The following is a 21,460-nucleotide window of genomic DNA, read 5'->3' as shown; positions in this document are numbered from 1 at the left end:
AAACTGATCACATAATGCAATTTCAAACTATCATTATATGGCAATGTGGATGGGGCCTACTACTTGCTTATTTTGATGCAAACAGATTTTAAAAATGCAAAAATAGTTTGTACTTTGATCAGGAAGAGAAGAGACGAGACGAGACGAGACGAGACGAGAAGAGAAGAGAAGAGAAGAGAAGGAAGAATCTTGCCCTTCCCAGTAGTCTTAGGCAAAAGCAAACTCTTTCAGCCTCTCGTGTACTATATGTTCTCCATACAGTACAAGAGCACACTCCAATGTTGTTTGGCCAGATATGCCAGCTTTTCATCTGTGAAATGTTGGAAGGCATGGCTCAGATTTTGTCAGTAATTAGGTTTGTAGCAAGCACAATTTATGTTCAGCTTCATTACTCCAGAATGTATGGGTACGTTAGTCCATAGTTAGACAGCTGCTATAACCTATTGTCCAAGAGAATGAATCCGAAATCTTACCTTCTCCATAAACTCACTAGATAGCCTTAGGCAACTCACATTCTCTCAGCCTCACTTCCCAGCCTCCCACATTTAGCATATGGAAGGCAAATAATATTGGCTTACCTTACAGGGTTTTTGTGATGTAAGGACAGCAACTAGATAGTAAACATGAAACACTCTAGATGCCACAAAGCACTACAAAGACTTGTTCACCAAAGTATTGTTCACCATTGTATGTTTTCCCAACAAAATATATTTCCTGCATCAAATTTTTCCTAGAAACACACATTCTACCAAGAAAATTAAGTCCACCATCACCAAAGATACCAGGTAGGAAAATATAAGCCATAATATCTTCAGTTCCAGCACAATGCTACCATGAATCCAACATTGTGTATTGTTTTTTATAGTGTTGCATTAGTAACGCAGTCAAGAACCCATTTATAGTACAGCACATTTTAGAATTAAACTATGGCACAACAGCCACCCCTTTTCTTGCTCCAGTTCAGTGTGAAAACCTGTAGATTAGTGAGGGCAATGGGGCAACGCTGCTCCACTGTAACCAAATTTGCACCAGTATAAACAAGCAAATCACAACACACTCAATTAGATTTGTATGGATCTTTGGGGGGGGGGTGATGCAGGGCCAATGGCAACAATAGCAAAGGAAATGTGGTTATTCCCATCATTCTTTTTCTCTCTTGAAAAAACAAAATCCTGTTTTCATCAAATGCAGTATTGGATTTTTCCCCCCATAGGAAATGTTTACATGGCTCAAGCGTAATACACGACAATTCCAACAAGCACAAAACCACCATCGCAGTTGTGTGTTTTGTGTTTTTTAAGCGGTTGGTTTGAACCACTCATTTTTTTTTCTAATTTGGCAGAAGATAAATATGATTGATCAATATAGATCCTCCTTTTATGTTGCTTGTAAGTACACTGAGCAGCTTCATCTTCCATTGGCCATTCCACTCCCCTGCCCGCTGCTTAAAATTAGAAAAGATTTTGTCAAGTTTCTAATAATCTCCACCCTGCTGGACAATATTCCTCTGGCTTGTCATCGGCTTATCTCTGCAGCATTCCTTAGCAGGTGGCAGCTATTTCAGCTCTGGTGAAGTGTTGGGGGAGGAAGAGGTGTGTGGGGAGGAGAATACCATCCATTTTCTGTGGCTGCGGAGAAGCATTTAGAGCAGCAGCGACACAGGCTTTGGACAGCAACTGCCATGTCCGTAGCTGAACAACTGCTGCGTCTGGTTAATGCTGAAGAAGTTTCATCCCAACGTGAAGTAGGCGAAGGCCACAGCAACCATAAGCTAATCATGGAGGATTGCATGGCCTTGACCTCCAACCTGGTATGTGCTGTGAGCCAGAAATAAAACTGTTTACATAGCAACCAGCAAAATAGCAACCCCTAGCTAGGCAAGGCATATATAGGCTTTCCCAATCATCTTCCAACGTATTCTCATAGCCTAATTTGTTTACATTTGAAGTAGATTGGGGAAGGACTGTTGACACATATTAGTATTAAATTTTAAAATGTATGAGAGTATAAACATGGTTTTGCAGGCTCCAAGCAAAATCTTGTAGCCTGTCAGTTCCCCAGTTTTGCTTTCTGTAAGAGATACAAATGATCAGTTACCAACACCTCACAGAAAATTTGCCATCATTTTCTAAGTTTTTAAAACAGCAGACTGAAAGCCAGAAAGCCAAATCCTAGGTTACAACAACATCTGTTAAAGAATTTCAATATGCTGATGATAATGTGGTCTGTGCTCATTCAGAAGAAGTGACTACCTTGGCAGCCAGCTCTCCACAAAAATCAACATCAACACTGAAATATAACACTGTCTGAGCTCTGTGAGTGCAGCATTCTTCCAATTGAAGAAGAGAATGTTTGAGGATGGAGACATCCATAAAAAGACCAAGATGCTTGTTTATAAAGCTATTGTCCTCCCAAGCCTGTTATATGCCTGCAAACGCAGAGCATCTCCAGATGTCACACTCAGCTCCTGGAATTATTCCATCAGTGTTGCTTCCAAAAAATCCTTCAAATCTCTTGGGAAGACAGATGAACAACCATCAGCAAGCTGAAAGAATCAAAGACCACCAACATTGAAGCAATGATCCTCTCCATCAACTCCACTGGACTGGCCACATTGTCCAAATGCCCAATCACTGTCTCTACTCCCAACTAAAAAAGGGAACGTTGGTTGATAGGAAAAGAAATATAAAGATGTGCTTAAAGCCAACCTTAAAAACTATGGCTTGGACAGTGAGAACTTGACCCTTGAGCGAGCTAACTAGAGGTCAGCTGTTACCAACAATACTGTGGAATTCGAAGAGGCTGTTCAATTAATCCTTAGCAATCCCATCGAATGGTGGGTGAAAGAGAGAAACGCATCAAGAGGAAGGCACATCAAGCCAACCCTGATCGGGATTGCCTTCCATCTGGAAAACAATGTCCTCACTGTGGAAGAACATGCAGGTCGTGACTAGGTTTCCATAATAACCTACAGACCCACCGCCACGACCCTACACTTGGAAGCCCATGCTACTTGGACACGCGTGATTGCTGATTATTTAAAACAGTCTCAGGATGTTATGGGATGGAATTATCCTAAAGTTACCAGTCAAAAGCCACTGATTTATAAGAGAACTATCAAAAGTAGAAGGGTAGCTATTAGGAGCGTGTAAATCGTCATTTTAAAATCATGTCATATCATGTCATATCTATACAAACAGATATTAAGAAACGGGGGGGGGGGGGGCACCCATGCAAAACCTTAAGAATCAAAACTTATCCAATACTTTTTTATTTGAATTCTCAGAAGTCACTTCAATTTTCAGTGCAAATGAGGTAAAGCCCAAAAAGTTGCCATTCCTCTTTAAATTAAGAAGAGATAGGATGGCTCTCACCATGAGGAGAGGATGAGGGCAGGGCAGGATGAGCTGAGTGAGCTGGGAAAGAGACAGAGCACAGAATTCTGGGAAATGTAGTTTGGGAAGGCAAGGAGCCCTATAGCAGTGAATTCAAAAGGCCCTGCCCTAAACTACATTTCCCAGAATTCTGTTTAGCATCAGAAAGCCCCAATTAGGATAGGGGAGATATTTGTCCCTCCTAGCAGCCGCCAGAGTTCCAATAAATGGTTGAATCTTCAAAGGGGAGAAATGTGCTGCACTTGGAAGAAATACCTAAATTGAAGTTATATTGGTTAAAGACATTCAATAAGATAGTTGTTGTGGCTTTTCTAAAAAACTTTTTTGTCAATTTTTTTTAAAAAAATCCCAAAAATCAGTAGATGTATGAATTTTTCTGAAACTTGGGAGGAATGATCTCCTGTCTTTGTATCATTGCATAGAAAATTCAAGGGAATCACTCTTGTAGTTTTTTTTTAATGCTCAGTGGGACTTAAGGCACTTCCAAACAGGCATTAATCCCAGGAACATTCACATTTTTAAAATGTCCACACACACCCTATAAAGTGTGTGCTTTCTGGTGTGGGTATCCAGATATTCTCTCAGAACTTTCCAGGAGAACATCTGGACATTCTAACCCCCTCCCCAAAAGCCCCCAAAAGCCCTTTAAAAAAACAAAAGAACTTACCCAGCCTCCATTCGGGGACTTTCAGAGCTCTCCTGGCATGTAGAAATGACGTGCCAGGAGAAAGGTGGGAGCACGAGTTATTTTCTTCCTTCTCCACCCCCCTCCCCTCTTTCTCCTGGCATGTCATTTCTACATGCCAGGAGAACTCTGTCACCCCTCTAATGGAGACCAGGTAAGTTTTTTTAAAGGACTTTTGGAGGATTTTGGGGAGGGGGTTGTGTTCTCACAGTTTTCCAGACCAATTTAGCCCAGAAAACCATGGGACTACTTTTGAGGGAGCAGTCTAGACATCGGAAGTAGTGGGCTTATCCCACGCCTTCCAAGAAGGCGTGGAATAAACCCACTAACAAATTAATTCGCCACTAACTGGTGTTTTCCTGGTTTGTGGCAAGTTAATTCGTTTTTCTTAGGGATGTCATCTGGATAGCCCCTTTTTAATAGCAGGAACTCCTGCATTAAAGGGGCTGTCTGGATGGTCCCTTAGTTATAACCTACACAAGTCCCAGCTTTTTCAATGGTTCTAAATCTGTGCATAAGAGCTATAGTGGTCTAAATTATTCACCTGTGACCTACTGACATAAGAAAATTTATTAATAAAATAAAATACAAAAAATATCCAATTTGTCCATGGTGTAAAATTATGCAAGTTCTAAATCCAGTTGTTAGGTCTAGGTAGAAGAGACGCATTAAGTCAATTGGTCAACACTTACATAAATCCCATTGATTCAATTGGTCTATTTTAGTTAGGATAGTGTGTGCATTGTGCCTTCAAGTCATCTTGATGACAAATTCCATGAATTTTATAGGATTTTAGTCAGAGATTTAGACCTAAATTTAGCCAGTCCCACTAAGCCGGAAAATCTATGACACTGAAGAATCAGTTCTCTGGGAGAGATATTTCAAAGGCTATTTTCCCCCCAAAGATGCTATTCTTGAAACATTCTGTCACGTGGAGCTGCTAGAAATAGGATAGAGAGATGGAAACAGTTGTGATTAAGCATATCATTAAAAGGGAGGAGAAAATGAACATCATCCACCCCCTACTGCACACTACACTTAATTGTTTGGTGTAGTGCTATTTCACCAAATGGTCTCATCAGTTTCACACAGAGAAGGATGAAATAAAAACAACAGCAGCAGCTAGAAATTGGAGCCCCATGCTGATTGCCTCAGAATGACCCCAGTCATACTAAATTGGATCCCCACGGCAGCTTAACTTTCCACAATTGTCATTGCCAAAAATGTCATGAAACACCACCAGTTGGCTTAAGAGGAGAGTGCTGCCAATATTCAATCCTCCTTTTCTCTATTCTCTAAAATGCCAGACCATCTCCATTGCCAGTTTTGCGCCTACACATTGAAACAAGGAGGAAATCAGGTCTGATCTTAATTATGTTCCTGCTTTGAAATAAATATGGAAATAAAAACCCAGACATTGTTTGGCGTTCATATACTTTGGGCCCTGTAGGATGGTAGATGTGTACAACCAGTTGTATCTTCAGTTCTGTATCCCATGCAGGTTCCCTCCACAATAAGGCTTAGCTAAATTTCTAACCAAATTAGGCTGATTTGGATTTAGTACTAGGCTGAGATTTAATCAGATTAATCTGGTCCTGGAGTGAAGCAAAACCATTTGACATAAATCCAAAAATTTCACCATCAATAGTAAGCAAGCACGGAAACACCAATGGGTTTCCAGTATAACTATATAATGAAAAGACCACATTTCTCTGTTGCAAATGGAATGGAAGACAGCTGGCCTTTGCTCACTGGAACTTCTACTGTTGAATCTGATACAATAATCTCACTATACAGTTTGTGGAAAGGATTGTGTGTCATCAGTGAAGTTGTATAGTTGGTTTTCACCCTGGACATTCCACAGATATATAAACCCCACTTGCCAACAAACCTCACAACCTTTGAGGATGCCTCCTATAAATGTGGGAGAAGCGTCAGGAGATAATGCCTCTGGAACATGGCCATACAACCAGAAAACTCACAGCAAACCATTGGTTGGTTTTACTGTTTAGTAGGCAATAGCTCAAAGAACCGTAGTGATTGTTTAGAAAGTTATTGACTGCCTCTCCAAAACTATGTTTTTTTCCATTCTCCGGGTTTTTTTAGTAGCCTAGCTTAATTCTTTCTTTCCTTTTTGTTAAGGAGTAATATGCTTAATTTTTTTTTAAATTCCCATCTCTATCTCCCTACTCTTCCTGCCCGATTGGCTAAAATTATTTTTCGGCATTGGATTTGCTTTCCCAGTTGCAGGTATTCAATATAAAATCTCTTTTGAAGTCATGTTATTCACCAATCACTATCATTAGAGTGCACATTGCATTCATATTGTGAGACAGAGCAAATACTATTATCTGGTTTCCATTTCATTCCATATTAAAGTGAGCACATGAATCCCTAAATTTAATTTTCATGTGATCTCCTCATTACACTATCGTTTAAGGAAATATATAACTGAAAAAGTTTTGTCTATACTATTAATTAACTGAAATTCGAGTTAACACCCCATCAATGTACTCTTACTAGGGGATTACAGTTCTTTGAGATCCAAGATTACTACAGGATTTACAGTGCCTGAGATTCCTTAAGATAGACAGGCTTCTCTGCACCCTGCGTCCACATTCCTTTGTGGGTAATCCACTGGTGTGCATGCTGGAGATGGACTCGAGCAGAAGGAAGAAGTGTTTAACAATTACACATTCAATCCTTTTATGTTCAAACTATTCCCACTAAGATGCTTAGCACTCATTGGAGATACACAGGTGAGAAGCATCTTAGTGGGAACAGTTTGAATGTAAAAGCGTTGAATGTCTCAAACATGGAAAAAGCTGGGGAACATGTGATTTCGAGTGGAAAATAAAACATCAATAAAAGAGTTAAAACATGCATAAGCCTATTGTTTACTTTCTAGCTTTAAGCAAATAAGGAAATCTTTCGCTTGGATATTGTTAGCATCTGTGTCACAGATGGTTGTTTGGAGACTGCCTGGACTCAGTAGCAGGATGCTTATTGTTATTTGCTTAACCTCTAGGAATTCCCCGTATTGATGGGTGTTCCTGAGATAATTCCGTGACTGTTATGGCTTTTTTAAAACCCAATACAAACCTAAATAAAACAGAAGCGAAATGCAACAACTCCCTTCTTTTGTTTTCTTGCTTGCCTCCTGGTATCTCAGCAACCCAGGCTTCAAACACTACTCTTAAATGCCTGGGAGTGAAAGGACATCTTCAGTAACACGGCTCATGTCAACAAAATCATCAAGGCATGAAATGAGCCCTGTTTTCATGATACACTGAGGACTGGATGAATTGAGTCCCAGGGTGGACTCAACTGGGAAATACTTTAACCTGAACACACACTGTGCTTGCTAACCCAGTTGAGCTGGTTGCTCTTGCTAGCATAACTGTAACTACTCCAGAGATCAAGTGTACACTTATTTATAACACAGACAGCTTAAGAGAACTTTCTTTAGGTGTCAACACATCCTCATTAAAGATAATGTACCAAGTAAATGGCTTAGCACTTGACCCTTCCCCTAAAAGTGTTTTGAATGCAGAAGTTCAAAGTATGTGAAGCTTCTCTGAGATGAAGAAATCGCTATTCATCCATGTGGTTCAACACTAGTCACATAAAAAGTGGTAAATCCTTTATATGGAGGCATGCTATTAGGCTATCTAACCATGTTATTGTAAATTCTGACTGGCAGTAACTTTTGGAATCCAGCCCAACCTGGCGTTCTCTACTAGCTTCCCATCCAAATTCTAATCCAAGGAAGATTCTGCTTAACTTCTTAAAACTAGATGAGAATGGATGGGTTCAAGCTGCTAGATATCCATCTAATCCAGAACAGTCTAGCAAAACACTCAGAAATCCTAAGAAAGGTATTTACTGGTCAAGGAATCCTTCAACAGGAGATGCCAAAGACTGGATTTCGATTGTGCTTTTCCTGCATGGCAGGGTGTTGGACTGAATGGCTCATGTGGTCTCTTCCAACTCTATTATTCTATGATTATGTTTTGTTTAGGCTGCCCTTTTGTTTTGGAGATCAGATGCTTGTATATTACATGGTTCATCTCAATATATCTTTAAATGTGTCTTGAGCATTACAGTGGTGTAATGACTATTTGCAGCCTGGCACATAATAACAACATTCTCTTCCAAATTTTGATGACATTACTTTCTTGTTAATCTCCCTATGTTACAAAGGCAGCTAAGCAAAACCCTTTACTTCAGTGGTATTCTTAAACTGATAATCCAAGGACCAGTGCAGGAACACAATCCATCAACTGCTGGTTCCTGGCAAATTTCCAGGAAAGGAAGAAACCATTGTAGCCCATGGGCATCAATATGTTACAATTTCCTGGCGCGTGGCAGAGAAAATGCTGTCTCTCTTACATTAGATAGCTTGAGAAACATTGCTTTATGCAGAGTTGGCATGCTACACAATGGCCTGTAGCATTTAGCAGCCATAATAAATCGCAAAGAGAACTGCAATTAGGAACTCTACAAAAATGTAGGTATAATGAGGAGCTCTGCAAAAGCAGCCAAGGCCAGTGAGTGAATGTAAACATCATAAGGTAGTTAACTAGTTACCAGGTACATCAATGAGGATATATGGCACATTTTGGGAGGAAAGGTTCAAGTGTCTCCGTCCTAACATTCTTCACTGCTAGTGATTAACTGATTTGACCAACTTTCTGCCTTTCATTGTGTAATTTAGGATGTGATTAGGTTGAGAGATAATCTATTAGGTTGTATGATATACAGGCAAAAGCTAGTCCGAAGCAATCTGGCATGTGGCTGTTTTTGAGCCAAAGGTGAGGTTATCAGGAAGGTGATGTAACAGCAGAGCAGCAGTAAGCCCACACACACACACACTATAACAAACATTGAAAAATCTATATTTCAAATGCCAAACTCTTGTTCTTTAACTATACAATAAGGAAGCAGAGAACAAAGATATACTGTCAGGCAAACCCAGTCTGCATGGTAGGGTTTGCCTTTGACTGTAGATTCCTATGCCCTCAATTCTAAAACTTTATAAGACATCATCATTTATTCAGTTCCACATTCCAATGGAAATGCTCTTAGTCTTGAAACTGACACTTAGATCAATATCTCTGAGTTCCTGTCTGATGTCTGCACCTGCCTTTTGGCTGAACTCCTCCCAGTTGTCTCCATCTTTTGGAAGTATGGTCAGAGGCTGGGAAATTATTTGGGACTACTTAAAAGACCAGGTTGAAAATGCAAATATATAATAGCAGCTACCCAAGCAAACGTTGCCTTAGAATGGAAAGATAAAAAGAAATGGGAATTTAAGAAATTGCTCAAATATTTATCAGAGTAATATGCTCCAAGACTACATAACTGAAAGGAGGACAAAATATACGAGTGGACATCCAAAGAAAAGCTGGTAGTTGAAGTGTAAAGATCTGATAGCCAGAGCGAAAGGGAAAGAAAAATATAAGGAACTGAACCAAAAAAAGAACCTTTTCATCAGCTGTTGGAACAGCTGTCAGAATTAAAGATACAAGTAAAGACCTATCTCTTCTGGCAGGCTTACCCAGACAGTTTAATTGTGAATTTTAAACTCCACTGTATACCTTGTTTTTGTTCTGTATATATTATACATATTTTATGGAGTTATGTTTTAATATGGGAACTTTACAGAGTGTTTTAAAATGATTATGTGTTTGTGTTTGTTTGTGTTATAATAATGCTGTAACCTAGGAGCCCCCGGTGGCGCAGTGGGTTAAAGCGCTGAGCTGCTGAGTTTGTTGACCGAAAGGTCGCAGGTTTGAATCCGGGGAGTGACGTAAACTTCCCCTGTCAGCCCCAGCTTCTGCCAGCCTAGCAGTTTGAAAACATGCAGATCTGAGTAGATCAATAGGTACCGCTCCGGCAGGAAGATAACAGTGTTCCATGCAGTCATGTTAGCCACATTACCTTGGAGGTGTCTACGGACGCCGGCTTAGAAATGAAGGTGAGCACCACACCCCAAAGTCGTACATGACTGGACTTCATGTCAGGGGAAAACCTTTACCTTTAACCTAATGCTGTAACTTGCCTCGAGCTGTGAGGAAAGGTGGGCAAGAAATAAAGCTATTATTATTTGAAACACAACAAGATGAGTCCACAGCAGACAAGATCACTTTGCTGGCTGTTGTATTGGATCACACTTCAGACACTTCCCAAGTGTCTAGGACTGTGTGGTGTATCAGCAAATAATGCGTGCAGATCCCAGTAAGGTGGGTTTCTGCAGCTGGCAGATGGTAATTTGTCAGCGCAGATTGTGTTTAAGTGCAGGCCAAGGTCTTTAGGCACTGCACCCAGTATGCCGATCACCACTGCAACCACCTTTACTGGCTTGTGCTAGAGTCTTTGCAGTTTGATCTTTAAATCCTCATATCATGTCAGCTTTTCCAGTTGTTTCTCTTCAATCCTGCTCTTGCCTGGGATTGCAACATTTACGATCCATACATTGTTTTTTAACAAGATTGTGAGGTCAGGAGTATTGTGCTCTAAAACTCTGTCAGTCTGAATTCGGAAGTCCCAGAGTAGTTTGATGTGTTCATTTTCTGTAACGTATTATTATTATTATTATTATTATTATTATTATTTATCAAAAAGTATAACTGAGTATGCAGTATCTGGGTTTTCCAATGTCATGTTACTAGGAAGAAATTCCACATAATAGGGTGTAACTTTATGCAGGAAGTCACGGTGAGTGAACGTTTTTTGGCACTTGACTCAACTTCTTGAGTTTACACTTGCTCATTGTTATCCCTCCATTATTGTCTGGATGAGCATTATTTTTTAATGAAAAGTAAGTTATATACACAAAATATTCAAGAAACGGTGTAACTACAATGGCTGTGTAAGAAAACAGAAAGTCATACAAAAGCAAAGTATTCAACACCACAGTGTTGAAATAATACTTTTGCTGAGAAACTGGCTTTCAAGAGAGAGATGATACATCATTGAGTTTTTTATAAAAACAGACAGACTATAACACTGCCCATTAAATTTGTACTGGAGATTCATTTTTCTTGGAATAATCATATATGATTCAGAATAAAGGAAGATTGCACAATATGCTAATAACTTACCTTCTTCACTTGTCAATGTTTATTATTCTTGTATTTAGCAGCCCATTTAGTGGAGACTGAAACAGAACATCAGTGGTGTATATTACACATACAGCTCTTCCAATCTGAAGACATTATAGTAGGAATATCGGATATCCAAAGCTCAAATATCATTCCATTTATATTATCAGTCATCAAAACCTCACAAAGATCAGGGATAATTTTTAATTGCATAAATGTAACCAAACATTGTAATAGGATAGCAAATGCCAAGATTTGAGGTGTGATAAATTATACCAAGATCCCCGATAGGCCAAGTATTGAAAAAAGCAGCGTTTACTACTCAAAATTTAGCATTCCTGATTAATGCCATGAAATACAAGCAAAGAGTAATGGGGAAGGCAGTTGCTACTTGTGATGAGGGCCCTACAAGTTTCTGGGGGAAAAGTTTGATTTGAAAGCCTGTTCCCCACTCTCCAGAACGGTGAAGCTGTTCTACATTTAATTAGAAGGCTTGATTATTAATATTGCAAATCAAGCAAATGTTTCAAAGCCTTTGATGGTCTCATGCTGCTGGTGATGCTACCATTTCTACAAGTTTCTTGTATTTTTATGCTATTGAGGGAATAATATTTGGGGTAGGGTGTCGATCTCTCTCTAATTAACCTGGGATAAAGGTATCCTGTATGATCTTGGAAGCTAAGGAAAGTCAAGACTGGTTAACACTTGGATGGGAGACCACCAAGGAAATTAAAGGAAAGGGGATTCCACCTGCACATTAGGAAGAACTTCCTGATTGTAAGAGATGTTAAGCAGTGAAACTCGCTGCCTAGGAGTGTGGTGGAGGATCCTTCTCTAGAGGCTTTTAAACAGCAGCTGGTTGGCCATCTGCCAAAGATGCTTTGGTTGTGCTTTTCTTGCCTGGCAGAAGGTTGGACTGGATGGTCTGTCTGGTCTCTTCCAATTCTGATTCTGTCAATGCCAGGTATTCGTGGGATTGCTATGCATTGGCAGGTGACTAGAGGGTACAAATACAAAGAGGTCTCTTTCCCCATCCATCTCTTTGGAAGCATTGGCTCATTCCGGACCCATTTTCCAACTGCAGAGTGAAGACATAGATGAAGAATTGAGGTGACTGGCTTTGTTCTGTTCTGCCAGCAGAACAGATGCCTAGTGTTGCCACACACACATCAGACCAGAAAGGGAGTGGCTCAAGCCACAGAGAGTAGTTCTTGGTTTGGTATAGCATGAAGAAGCCTGATGTACCACAGCAAGAACAGAGCTCATACAGAAGTACATAGGGAGATCTTAGTTTTCTTCTTGCTCCAGGGCCCTAACCACTTAAATCCAGTCTTGACTAGTTTGTACCTTCTCCCCTTCGGTATTGTGCATTGAGACAGCCAATTTCAGATTTTAAACTACATTACCTTGAGCAGATGTGTCAACTGCAGTTCAAATCCGGCCCACCATGTCATTTTATGTGGCCCTCCAGATACTGTACTACAATACCTGCATTCCTCATCATTAGACATCATGACTAGAGGTGATGGGAGTTGTAGTACAATAACATCTATAGGGCTGCATTTTGTTCTGTTTAGTCATAGTGAGATTTGGACTTAGACACAAGAAGTGTAGATATGTCTGATGTTAAAATGTCATTTGATCTTTCTGCAACCTAAGAGACGTAAGTGCTATTGGGTTGAAATTCCCATGATCCCCACTCTGCATGGTAGATAATCAAAAGTTATCAGTAATATCTAGGGAATCAAACTGAGTAAAAAACTAATGAGCACCAACCACTACGGGGGGGGGGGGAATAGTTGGCCCTCTCTGTATCCATGGATACTCCATCCATGGATTCAACGACCCTTTGAAGGCAACGATCTGGTGTGGTCTTCAATAAAAATGACACCCCTGACCTAGAGGGGCTGCAGCTACACAAGACTGACAGCCAAGGCATATCAGCCATGGAGGGCAGGAGAAATTTGCATGAGTGAAGGGCAGAAAAATATATGAGAGACCACAATGGGCTTTGGGTAGGCATGCTCACAGAATTAGATTCTTGCATACCAAGACTTCAACTCCCAAAAATCCCAGCCATCTTACTGGCTGTTAGGAATTGTGGGAATCTCATCTGGAGTACTGTGTTCACTTTGGAACATCTCATTTGAAGAAAGATATAGACATAGGATAATTTTAGAAAAGGGCAACAAGGATGACAGGAGATATGGATAAAATGAGGAAAGGTTGAAAGGGCTGAGCATGTTCATCTTGGGCCCTTTCTACTCTGACATATCCATATATTGAACTGGATTATATGGCAGTGAAGAAGGGGCCTATGACTCCTAGATCCTTTTCAGTGAGATCGTGACGATGAGAGCAGTTAAGCAATGGAATCAATTGCCTAGAAAGGTAAGGGATCTCCTTCTCAGGTTGGACAGCTATCAGCTGGGAATGCTCTAGCTCAGGTTGTTAGAAATGGTGGGAGTTGAAGTCCAAAACACTTGGAGGGCCAAAGTTTGCCCATGCCCACTTTACACCAAAGCTCACAGTGGCATCAGAGCTGGTGAGAAGTTGATTATTCGAGGAAGTGTACCTATATAGCTCAGAAGTGAAATGGATTTTTCCTGTGATTGTTATGTGCCTTCCATCAACTCCAGCTTAAAAAGATTGACACGGGTGTTCTTGGCAAGATTTATCCAGAGGGACTTTGGCATTTGCTTCTCCTAAGTAGAAAAGTGCCTTTTCCATGGGAATCTAGTGTGTTTTCATTGCTGAGTAGACATTTGAATCTTGATCCCTCACAGCCCTAGTTCAACACTCCAAGTATTACCCATTGATGATTGCCTTGAATATATCTCTGATCAAAGGAGAGGACTGCTTCATCAGAGTCGGGTTCAAAGTGTTGTCCAGGGATGACTGGGTAAAAGTTACACATTGCACACACTCTGAATGACCATCTAATAATCTGGGTATGGAAGAGGCCAACATTCACACTAAAGCAATACAAATCCCTGGCATTTTTCTAAATGACGTTTATCCCCATGTCTCCTATATGTCATAATTTTAAGTCTCATTAATTCTGAGGCTTTATCGTTTATCAGACATTTCTCCAGAATCCGTTGACGACCATGGGATGTGCATCCTTTAAAATCAGCACAATCACATTCCATATTTACTCAGTGATTCAGCAGCATGTATTGGCTTATTAGGGTGTTTAGGAAAGGACCCTATGAATACTATCCCATATACAACAACTGTAGGGAAGTTTTTTTCAACACAATGACAATGAGAATTTTGCAGAACATTCCCATGGTGTATGCAGCCAGTTAGATCTAAAACAATAGGATATTTTAGCTTCAAGGTCTTATTGCTACTAGCTGTTTCTGCATACTTAATATATACAAATGAAAGCAAGATTATATTACTATCTTGCTAGGTTTGCAATTTGAGTTACCTTGATGCAGAATTCTGTATTAATGCAGACTACCTATACAGCATAACATACAAACAATCTAACACAACATACAAACAATCTACAAACCCACCAAGAAAATCTAACAAATGCTACGTTCAGCAAAGGACAAGAGGGATCCACTCACCTCTGCAGAAGTCTACCGTATACCATGCAGCTGTGGACAAGTCTACATAGGGACCACCAAACGCAGCGCCCAAACAAGAATCCAGGAACATGAAAGGCACTGCAAACTACTCCAACCAGAGAAATCAGCCATAGCAGAGCACCTGATGAACCAACCTGGACACAGCATTTTATTTGAGAACACAAAAATGCTGGACCACTCTCACAACCACCATGTCAGACTACACAGAGAAGCCATTGAAATCCACAAACATGTGGACAATTTCAACAGAAAGGAAGAAACCATGAAAATGAACAAAATCTGGCTACCAGTATTAAAAAATTCTAATATTGCAACAGCAAAAACAGCAGAGAGAAAAACAGGCAGGGACATCTAATCACCTTTCAAGAAGAGTTTGCTCCAGGCACAGTCAGCCCATTGTATGCTAATCTAGGTGGTCAGTTGAAAGATTCACACCTAGCCCAACTTACAAAATCCCTTTGTCTCACCCTGGTCATTCCACAGATATATAAACCCCCCTTTTTCCCAGCTCCAGCAGACCTCACCTCTGAGGATGCTTGCCATAGATGCAGGCAAAACGTCAGGAGAAATGCCTCTAGAACATGGCCATATAGCCCGGAAAAACCTACAACAACCCTACCTATACAGGTGTTTTCTTTTTTCTTCACAAGGTTGGAATTAGTTTGTTCAATTTAGGGTGGTCCATGTTTTTATTTCACAGGTCTGGTCTATAGAACCATTAAAAGCCATTATCGTTCAGTCCTCCCAACTAAGACAAAACTTACCAAGCTTCTATGCAAATTATAATAAAGTAGCTTAAATACCGTAGCAGTACCAGATAACATCTAGTGTTCGAAACCAAGGAGGGTGCACTCCAATTAGAGCTTGGATGAAAGACCACCAACAAATATCAGATACTGTAAGCTATATTTAAAAGGAAGGATTCTTTAGATATGGGATCACCATAAATCAACAGGTGGTCTAAAGGCATATAAAATGTTACTTTGAAATTTAATGGATGCAGAAGCTGTGGAAAATTATTTCCTCTTCTCTCAACATTTATTTCCATTTTTTGGCAATGTGGGTGGGTAAGTGCCCACCCTTTTTAGCCCTGGGGCTTAGAAGGCAAGCTACAATGTGTGTTGTGATAAGGTTTGATTAAGGGAGTAGGAAGGTCTAGATAATATGCTTTATATGCAGTTAACAGGGTAGTTCTCTCCCAAAGGCACTATATAACATTTGCATCCTTGACTTCCTGCCAAAAAAGAGAGACATGTACAGTATTTAGAAAGTTTTGGTTAAATGTACTGGCAATTACTTAGTTAGGGAAAATGTGTCATTGAAATGGTTTCAGCATAATTTTCATGCTGTGGCTTTGGTTTGTTTCCCTAATTCTCCAAAAGAAAAAAAGAAGAGAAACAACAGCAGTTATACTGTTTTGTAGAAGATTAACAAATTTTGTACAGGCAAGTACTGGAAGATAACTGTATTTTCAGGCTAATGAATAAAGTTGTTCTCATATCTGTAAAATTGAGTTGGAGGAACCTCCGAACCATTGTGCATTATAACTGGTTTGCCCTCATGAATGGAACTGCTACTCTCTATTTCTAGCAGAAATTAACTTTAACTCAGAATTTAGCTTTCGCAATCTACCTATTGCCAAACATAGATGTTAGGTTTTTTATTGAGAAAATCACAGAATTTTAAAGCGTCCTGATATATGAAAGCAATCCAAATTATCATACACTGGCTTCTTAGTAACTGACTTCATGAAGATTGACTGCAGCTCCACAAAGCTCTAAGAACATCATCTTGTATTACACAGCTGTGTAGCATACTTCTGTACAGTATGTAACTTCAGCTTCAAACCGTGCAAATAATCTAATTGGGTAACCTACTGTACCCAAAGCAAGAAGAAAGTCAGCACTGAGTGATTCATGCTAGATTTTCCTTTCCAACACTGGGATAAATAAAGCACTCTAGGTTTGTGTGAGTTAATTTTGAAGAATGACAACATAGGAATGCTATGGTAAGATTCTAGGATGTCTAGTTCCACAGCACCAATAAAAAGAACTCACGTTCATCAGCTACATGCTGAAATTCAAGCTAGATACAGTACATTTTCTTTAATATGTCAAGGAGTGCAATCATGTATCTGAAAGTACATACAGTGCCATTGAAGATGCCTGTGAACAGGACGCTCACCAGTGACTTCAGCATGTAATATGTAAACAGTGAAAAGTATGGGACCAAAACTTTTAGGTACATTAATTCAGTTAATATATTATGTGATGGTTACATTCAGTGAATGTTTATATATACATGCAATTATAGCCCACTAGATACATCTGTTTGCAAGATGTATTTGATCTTATAGAGGTATATTACTCTGGTAATGGTAGTTATGTTTATGTACATACTATCTTTTCCCTCATATCTTTAACCCAAGTAAACAAAGGGCTTGGAAATACTTTTTGGACAACTCCCAGAATCTCAAAATCAACGTAGCCAATGATTAAACTCTGAAAATTCTGGATGTTGGGAGGCCACAAAAGTAAATTTTGCAAGCTCTAGTGAGCAACACTGCTACTTGCAACACTGAGGAAATTCACAGAATGATGGTGGAAGCCCCTTCCACACAGCTGTATAAAATCCACATTGAACTGGATTATATGGCAGTGTGGACCCTGGTAACCCGGTTCAAAGCAGATATTGTGCATTATCTGCCTTGATATTCTAGGTTATATGGCTGTGTGGAAAAGCATGGAATGTCCCACTTCTGACCTAATTACATGCACCCAAATTTCCTCATGCATGTCCACACTTACTGCAACTGGTTGTAGTATACTAGAAACCCAATTCCTTGGAAGAAATGGATTAGGAGACATGGCATAACAGCAATCTCAATGAGTTCAAAATAATTACTTCCACATCCAAGAGGTCTTTTCACTCTACACTTTGGATAAAAGTCCTTGGTTGTGAGCACTTTCTAAATCCTTGTGTTAATGTACCAAAGTGACCAAATTTTGCAACAGAGGCTGAATTCTGTGCTTATGTCAGTTATTCTCCCCAAATAGCATATATACAGTACCTTGCAGTATTCACACACATCTCTTGACATTTCTACATATTGTTGTTTCACAATCTAAAGTAAACCAGATTTAGTTGGCATTTGTTGGCTGCATAAGCCAGCAAAGTCACCATCTTTGCAGTGGCATAAATAAACGTTGGTACAATCCACTGCCTCCAGAAACCACATACGTAGCTGAATAGAATCCACCTATCTACAGTTCCAATATAACCTGAGCTCAGTTTATATACACCTGTTTATGAAAGGCCCCCGAGTTTGTTGAATATATCTAAATATACAGCATCGGAAATATCAAAGAGCTATTGCAAGTCCATGTTAAAGGTATCCCAAGACCTGGGATTGAGGTGGAGGTTCATCTAGAAGGGCAATAACTTTAGACCCTGGAATTATTTAGAAATGAGACTGAATGTCTTTGAATGGTCTAGTCCATCCAATTTGAGAATCTGTGGCTAGACTTGAAAGCTGCTGTTCACTGACAATTCCCATCAAGCTTGACAAGAGCAAGCCCAATGTTGTGAAGAACAGATAAAATGATACATCTTAAATGGTGAAAAAAAAAACTTATCCAAGAAGTCTGACAGTTGCAATTGCTGCCAAAGGAACCTGTACCAGAGGTCATGGGGATACATGCATATGCAACCAACAAGTGCACATTTGCTCACTTAAACATCAATAAACAAGCAAGTTATGTACATAATCGAGTAACCATGCCAATTAAACTCATTTCCATTTCTGGGTGTAATGCAAAAACTGTACATATGCTAGAGCGGTGAAATACCTTTCTTAATTCTTTATTCTGCTTCAAGGCTAGTGGCCAAATGTAAGCAGGGCATAAATCCTCCCCTTTTCAGAGTTAGCCAAATACTCCTACTTCCTCAAGTTGTTTTTGTTTTGTCTAGCAGAGGCAAACAGATTCAGGCTTGTGGAATCTACTTTGCACTTTACTACAATCTTGAAATTGAACAGGTGTGCCCTGCTCAGACAAAGACACAAGACTTGAATCCCCACATTCTAATTTGCAGGAAGGTTTTTTTGTAGTTACTGCTATTGTAAAGAAATGGATGAGAAATGGTTTTAAACACAGAACATCCAGACTTCCTTTTGTCCACTCTTGTTTAAAACAAAACGGCTTTAAACTTGTAGGAAAACATTGTCAATATGTTGAATTCTAGTGGTGTGCGCTCTTGTTTTGTGCTGATCAACACACATACATTATAAACAATGATACAAATGGGTTGCTTATTTAGTCTTGTGTGCCTTCAAGTAATTTGCAACTAATGGTGATAGTAGGGTTTTCTGGGCAAGATTTGTTCACTGCGGATTTGCAAGTGCCTTCCTCTGAAGCCGTGTGTGAACTGCCCAGACTGACACAAGAAATTAAGAAAAAGGGAGAAAATTGGCTATGAATCTAATGTAGAATTAGTAATTATGTGAATTTTTCCTGAAAATTTAACAGGTCACAATTGCATATGTGTAGGTTAATTTTTCTAGTTTAAGTATGGTGTTTGGACTTATTTCAGTTACATTCAGTCATACTGTTACATTGATACATCCATCCATATATTTTCTCCATTAAAATTTTATAAGGAAGGTGCAGCCTAAAAACTAATGGATTTGAGATAACTTAGGCACCTCAAACATGTCAAAAATAGTAAGCACAAAATGATGCTGCACTATATTTTGTACATACAGCCTGAGGCTACAACTTTACACGTATATATTGGTACTCTGCCTCTTAAGTGTTCCTGCAGAGATTATTCTGGGTTACCATGCAGCTCAGCATTTACCATATTTTGCACCATGTTGTTTCATTTCAACATTCAAAATAAAAAATATACAAAGCAGATTGGCAAGAATGTTAGACAGATTTTAACCTGTCATTTTGCAACATACAAGAAACTAAGTGAAAATAGATGCAGATCGGTTTGATAAGGCATGGTGAATAAGAACTGGAAAAATTAAACTGTTATTTTAGCAGCAACACACTTACTAGTCAATTTCACTGATTGAAAAGGGTATCTTTGTCATCACTGTTTTCATGGAAGTGGGTAGACAACCTGGTGCCAACAAAATGTTTTCAGCTATATCGCCATTACGCAGTACTCAGGAAACATGCGAATTGCAGAAAAAAATCATCTCAAAGGCACCAGATTGTCAATCCTTTATAAGGCGATTGATGACTTCTTTGAGCATTTGACATTTCCAGAGATTTAAGACATTTCCTTGGAAAAAAGGAAACAATATGTATCATGACTAATAAAGTAGAACCTAAATAAGACAAATATTCCCCATATGAACAAAACTTTTTCTGAAGTTTGGCTAAAAAATAACATAATCAATGGACATTCCTGGCTGGAGATCTTTTATGGCACTGAAAATATTAATAATAAGAGCACAGATTACAATGGGCATTTTAAGTCAAAGTTCTCTCATTCGAATATGTACTCAGTTGAGTTCATTATGTGGCCTGTGTTGCTTCTACTGTCATAATTCAGGCAAAAAGCCTCATCAAGCACAACACAGATTAATAGAAATTTATCTCAAGTGAAAATCCTTGTGTGTTCTTAGGGGCAGCATCATAGACCATCTAATTCAATTCTGACTCAGTGCAGCAAACCCACTCATTAGTTAGAGATTAAAAAAACAAAACCTAGTGTCTGTAGAGCTACTGACTTCCATCATTAACAGTGATGGATAAGAGCCAAGGATCTTGGGGGCAGGGTGTATTTGCCCTCTTAGAACAAATAGCCACACAATCCTTTAGCAATTGCTTTATGCTTCTTACATAGAGTAAGTAGGAAGTGCACATCGTTCAAGAGACATTTAAGCTCTTCGATTCCACAGCTCTAGCAATCTATTCTAGGCAAGGGAACTTTGCAGCTAATCTTTCAACACAAAGCTTTGATTGCACAATCAGCCTTTTACTTGTTCTCTTAAGATCAGCAGATCATAATCTCTGAGCCCTTTGAGTCCAAAAGGGAAAGATGGTTGGAAAGTCCCTGGTTTTGATGAGTTTGTTGGAAGAAAGGAAACATTAGGGTGCAACATTGCTTATTAATATATCTGTTATTCTCTTTATTTGAATAAAAGTGAATAAGGGCTTTATGAAGAAGATATATTCCGTTCCCCAAAGTGGCCTGGATTTCATTCTGGTGATTAATTTAACTAGATAGAAACTGAGAAGTCAGTAACTTTACCACCTATACCAGTTACCAATACAGCTGTCACAGCTAAGTTTAAGTAACCCGCAGATATCATGGAGGGAAATTACATTTTACCAGGCTTCTTGATGAAGGCATGACACTAGTTATAATGAAGTATGAATACGTAACCAAACCATATCCCATTTTGTTTAGATTTTATTTTTTATGTTTTATGATATTGGTATGTCTATAATTGAAACATTCATATTTAAACTACCTGGAAATCTTTAGCTATTGTGCTACATAGAAATGTATATAGATGCTTTCTAATATCATACTAAAACTGCTAATCTTGTCCAATTGTATGTAATTTCTTTCTGTACCCATGATGCTGATTTTAATTCTCCCTATACAAATTTTATTTCTCCCTATACAAAGAAGTGTATGAAAAAATGTACT

The sequence above is a fragment of the Anolis sagrei genome, chromosome 4 (genome assembly GCF_037176765.1).
Source record: "Anolis sagrei isolate rAnoSag1 chromosome 4, rAnoSag1.mat, whole genome shotgun sequence".
NCBI lineage: Eukaryota > Metazoa > Chordata > Lepidosauria > Squamata > Dactyloidae > Anolis > Anolis sagrei.
The sequence above is the reverse complement of the archived record's forward strand: the minus strand, read 5'-3'. Positions refer to the sequence as shown.